This window comes from Peromyscus leucopus, chromosome 1 (assembly GCF_004664715.2).
Source record: "Peromyscus leucopus breed LL Stock chromosome 1, UCI_PerLeu_2.1, whole genome shotgun sequence".
Classification (NCBI taxonomy): domain Eukaryota; kingdom Metazoa; phylum Chordata; class Mammalia; order Rodentia; family Cricetidae; genus Peromyscus; species Peromyscus leucopus.
In genome coordinates, this window is record NC_051063.1 from 15,527,170 (window position 1) to 15,533,208 (window position 6,039).

The following is a 6,039-nucleotide window of genomic DNA, read 5'->3' on the forward strand; positions in this document are numbered from 1 at the left end:
TAAAGGCACTCTTAGCAATCATCACACCTGGGAATGAATGGCTTTGTGAGTCTCTCACAGTCTCCTTTACTAGGTTTTCCTAAGTATTAAATGCAATTATAGTTAGAATTATGCTACAGTAATAAATAACAATAAACAAATGATAGCAATCTCATTTGTGTTGTAATAGCATGGTAATTTGTAGTTACCTCCTAAAAGACTGAACAGAAAAAAATAACATTATGCTGATGCTGTGATGATGTTAATGACGTTGATGCTGATGCTATGATCAGTTTAGGTCACATGCTGAAACACAGGAGGCAGAAAAGTAGTATTACCCAACCCCGAACTTGTCTGAACGTTTTCCAAAGTGAATTCCCTTAAAATAACTGCGCATGGCTTTTCTGACTCTTTCCAGGTGTTCATGATATGAAATCAAGGATGTGGTGGGTCCTCCGGATCAAAATTCCAGATTGCCCTGAGTCTTGGGGGATGAGCTGTGATCAACTGTACCGACAATACAGGAGCCAAAAACCTGTATATCATCTCTGTGAAGGGAACCAAGGGACAACTAAACACACTGGTGCTGGTGTGGGTGGCGTGGTGAAGGCCACAGTTAAGAAAGGCAGACCAGAACTATGCAGAAAGGTCCACCCAGCAGTGGTAATTCAACAACGAAAGTCATATCAAAGAAAAGATGGGGTGTTTCTTTATTTTTAAGATAATGGGGGGGGGCTCATAGTAAACAATAAAGGTGAGATGAGAGGTTCTGCTATTACAGGTCCAGTTGCAAAGGAATTTGCAGACTCGTGGCCCAGGATTGCATACAATGCAGACAGCATTGCATGATTCTCCAATATATTTGCAAAATATATTCATTAAAAAGTCTTTGCTCAAAAAAAAAAAAAAATAACAGCAAGTGAGTGAGGACAGGTGAGTGACCCGGCTGCCGGCTGAACTGCCCCACTCTCCAGATTCTGCTCCCCAAGGCCCTTCTCACAGTCCCTGTCCCCCACCTCATCACCCCCGCTGCTGCTGGGCCCTGCCCCCACCTCAGTGGACTCCTGTGGCTCAGGAGCAGGCTATGCCAGTCAGAACAGCCCTTTCCTGCAACTCCAGCAGACTTCACCTGCTCAGATGCAGGCCACAGTCAGAAGAACAGGCGTAGGCCATACCATTCAGAACTGAGAACTCTCACCCCCCCCCCCAACCCCCTGCTGCACCAAAGGCTAAGCTAACTGCCAGAAGGCCAGCTTCCAACTTGGACAGAGATACTTTACTAGATCAGAGGTCATGCTGGCCTTCAGAAATCCAGGCCACAAAGACTAGAAGACCAAAGAGCAAAGAGAAACCAAGGAATAAGACACCCATCCAACAAAGACAAACTCAGAAATCAGGACCTTGACCTAATCACCCCAAACCCAGGTGCCTAAATGCCAGTGTAAGAATACAATCAACAACAGCCAGGGCAATATGGCACCACTAGAACCCAGCTATTCTACAATAGCAAGGCCTGGAAATAACCACAAGTATGAGGCTTCATTTCCATTAGAATGGTTAGGAGAGTACATGAATGCCCGGACCCTCCTGCCGCGTTTGCGTTAATGAAAATTTTATGCAACTAGCTAGACATATTCTCAGGTAGTTTCTGAGTGTGGAGAGGGGAGAAGCACCGTGCAGTTCTTAGCCTTTGAGAAGACAGACTTCAGCTACTTCCTGTGTTTAAGGATATGCAGTATATTAATATCCGCAAGAGCTCATTTGAGATCAGGGCAGGAGGACAGCAGAACGTACTTTCCTCTTGTCAAGGTTGAATGCTCATGCCTGACTGATCAACTAGAAAGTCAACACAATCATAAGAGGAACACAGCAGTAATTGCCATACATGAAGGTGAGACACCTGGGCTTGAGCATGAGGGCCAGTAGAGAGAAGTAATCCTCCCCAACCAGTGCACAGTCTTGGCTGGAAAGGGCTTCTGCATGACCAATTGGTACAACAGAAAAAGCTTTGGCTTTGTAAGTGAGGGTGAACTGCTGTGGATATCGCTCTGTACAAATAAACACTGATTGGCCGGTAGCCAGACAGGAAGTATAGGTGGGACTAACAGAGAGGAGAATAGAGGGAATAGGAAGGCAGAGAGGGAGACTGCCTGGAGTCGCGGCCAGTACAAGCAAGATGTAAGGTACCAGTAAGCCACAAGCTACGTGGCAAAGTATAGATTAATAGAAATGGGCTAAATATAAGAGTAAGAGATAGACAATGATAGGCCTGAGCTAATGGCCAAGCAGTTTGAATAATGTAAGCATCTGTGTGTTTATTTTATAAGTGGGCTCTGGGACTGATGGGACTTGGTGGGACCTGGAGAGAAAAGCTCTCCAGCTACAGTGAACTGCAAATAAGTGAGTGAGAGTTTGTCTGTGGAGCATTCAGAGGTGGTGTATGGAGGCTGGCCAAGAAAACGCCTCCCAGGCAGTTGTGCACCTGGGCATCCATTTTGTGAGGAAATGCAAGTAGTTTGGGATTAAAATCCATAAAAATCCATGGGCAAACGGCTTGATGAGTTAGCCAGGAGCCTGGAAAGAAAAAGGATTGGTGGCTGAGGGTGGAGGTGAGTGGATCGACTTGAAGAAATGCTAACCTCCACCAGAGAACATCCCAAAAGAGGCATGGAAAGCCCACAAGGCCAAATTACCGGGATAATTTGTGGGAGCCGATTTGGGTTTCCTTGTGGCTTTACCCAGCAGGTCTGCATAGAGAGGATGATTGGACCACTGGCCTGAGTGCAGGTGTCTGAGACGGTCTGCACTTGGTTGTGCTTGCGGGGAGGTCTTTTGCTCCACCCCTCGGCATTCCTTTAAATACCCTAGGGCAGAGACAGTTGATGCTCTTTGGATTAGGATCCAGGCCCTCCTGTGACTATCCTGTATCTTCTATCTTTACCTCCATCTCCCTGCTCTATCCTTCTAACTAATATTTCCTGCTGCTCCTACTCAAGAGCACTCTGGGGAAATGTGGGGGTGGTGGGTAGCCCCTCCACAATAATTGGCTGGCAGCTAGCCAATATCATGCCACCGCTGGCATGATGAATGTGTGAATCAAGGGGCCAGGGTAGCAGAAATGAAGGCCATGCAGGAAACAAGCTTTGTGAGCCTGAACTTACTAAGAGAGGAAGCAACAGAGGGTAGGGAGGAGGGCCATGCCCTGGACTTCATTTGTATTGAAGTGTAGCTGTTTGTCAGCAGTAGACCAATCTTTTGAGTAAGGGTTTTCCTTTTCCTGAATTCTGGCCCCCTGGAACCATTTCTTTCTGAGGACTTGGGAAAGGCTGAATTCACTAGCCTGGAGCCCCATGTACTAGAAAAGGGACTTGGTTACAGCAATAGAGATGTAAGGGTGACTCCTATCATATGGCAGGCCAGCCAACTGCCACAGCAACAAAGGGGTGGGACAGGCTGTCGAAGGCTCAGCTCAAGGACCTGCAGTGCTTGGAAGGATTAGGATTCTGGGGGCAAACTCCATATGGCTCTCCTGCAATACATGGTATCAGGGCTTCTTCCATTGCAGATTCAGCTTGATCTGCAGTTTTCTTCTGTTCAGAGACTCATCCAAAGCTGGCAATTTTTGGCAACACTAACTGTAGGGGCCCCAACCATGAATGTAGGAATAGCATGTGTTGTCTTCTGAACCCAAAGAAGTCCTGGAGGCACTGTGCTTCCTTTCACTGGGAGAGATGCAAGATGCAATAATTAACTCTTACTTTGGGAACTTACTCCAGCATACACCTTACTCTCAGGACCCTTGAAATTTAATGGATATAAAAGGAAGTCCTGCATTATAGGCTTTCCTCCCCACTTTCTAGAATCCATGTTTCTTACTGTAGCCTTCCACATGCTAGTCACTTCTTGCTCACACAATGCCACTAATGTGAGGTTTTGTGAGATACTTAGATGGTCTATATCTCATTGGACTATGTTATAGTAGAGGGCTACAAATCCATATAGCCCTGAGGGAAAATTACAATGGTATATCATTATCTACGACATATATCAATTTCAACAAGTTTTGGACCTTCTTTCCTAACTGTGGTAGAAAAGAACACATTTGTAAAATCAGTAGTTGCTTACCACATGCCCAGGGACATGTTACTATTCTCCGTTAAATAGACTCGATGCAGCATAGCTGTGATTGGCCTACTGAATGTTTAGGTTTGCCTGTCTGCTTCCTGGCACACGGCCTCCCCATTGCTCTCTTTTCTTTATTGTATTTTTTTGGGGGGGCACATATTACAATATGACATTATGTCACATAACGTTAGTTTATTGTTTGACTCCTTCTCTTCAGTGAGAAAGTAGGTTCCCCATGGCAGGCACTTTGTCACTGTGGTTCTTTGTCCTGTCTTCAGCTCCTGGAACAAGGCTTGGCATACACTGGGGATTCAATAGACTTGTTAATAAGTGAATATAGTTTTCTTTGTTTGTTCGTAAGGAATCATGAACTCTTGTCCTTAATTCATCACTTGGAACTATGGTGAATTATTTATTGTGAAAGGCATTGTTTTAACTCAAAATATCAACCAGAAAAAAGATATAGACTTCTAACTTCTTTCTTCTAATTTTTGTTTTGCTTTTTGAGACAGGGTCTCAGTATGTAGCTAAGGCTGGTCTGGATCTTAAAATCTTGCATGCCTTAGCCTCCCGATTGTTGAGATTACAGATGTGCACCAAACTGCTGGATTTTTTTCTCTTATTTTCAGTGCCTAGTTACTTAAGCTAAATTAAATTTGCCAGAACCCTTTCTGCCAATAAACTATAAAGGTATGATCTCCAAAATTTCTCTGGCCAATTCTCTACAGTTTAATCCAGAGTTTTTTTTATTCTCTTATATATTACATCCTGACCATAGCTCTCCTCCTGCCACTGATTCCAGCCCCTACAACCCTCTTCCCAGATCCATTTCTCCTCTGTTTCCTTCCAGAAAAAAGGAGGCCTCCTAGGGATATCAACCAAACATGGCATAACAAGTTACAACAAGACTAGGCACATACCTTCATATCAAGGCTGAATGAGGCAAAGGAAAAGTGTTCCAAGAACAGGCAAAAGAGTCAAAGACAGCCCCATTCCCACTATTAACAATTCCCCAAGACCACCAAGCTACATAGTCATAACATATATACAGAGGACCTAGCTCAGACTCATACCGGCTCCATGATTGTCGATTCAGTCTCCCTGAGTTCTTATGAGCCCTGCTTAGTTGATTCTTTGTAATTCAGAATTTCTTAATCTGGAGCTGGTGAACCTCAGAGCTGTCAATTAGTAGGTCTGGAAATTCATTTTGGAATTATGCCAGAATAATGTGCTTTTTATTTACTTTGTTTTGAAGGGATAGATTGCAGATTTCTGTATATTTTTAAAGGAGACCCACCACCTTCTACAGAGATCATAAATTCCTTAAATGGCCAAGCATGGAGGCACACAGGATTGTCTCTAATCCCAGCACACAGGACTGTGAGTTTGAGACAAACCTGGTCTAATATAAAGTTCTAAACCAGCCAGAGCTAAGTAATGAGACACTGTCTCAAAAAAAAAAAAAATTAATTCCTTAGCCAGGCAGTGATAGCATACACCTTTAATCCCAGATCTCAGGAGGAGGAGAAGGCAGATCTCTGAGTTCAAGGCCAGCCTGGTCTACAGAGTGAGATCCAGGACAGCGAGGGCTACACAGAGAAACCCTTTCTTTAAAAAAAAAAAAAATTAATTCCTTAATGGTTGATTGCAACCAGTTTTCAGCTTTCCATCTACTCTTTCAGGGACCAAAGTTGATTGGATACTTTTCAAGACACAGGACAATTGATTGGATGAAGATTCAGGACAGGTAGAGCACTGAGGTTTCCTGGATTTCCCCACGAGGGTGTCAACAGCATGAAGAAATGTGGTTACTATGAATGTTGCCTTGTATATTAAAACATAAAAACCCAGGTTTTCTAGCCATCAATTGCAGCACCCCACATCCATTTCCGGTCCTTTGGACTGTAATCCACCATACCTGTTCATATATATATT

General features: G+C 44.0%; 1 pseudogene; it reads left to right on the top strand.

The window, feature by feature from the left end:
* Nucleotides 1-412: 412 nt before the first annotated feature.
* Nucleotides 413-828, top strand: LOC114710774 (annotated as a pseudogene).
* Nucleotides 829-6,039: the final 5,211 nt, after the last annotated feature.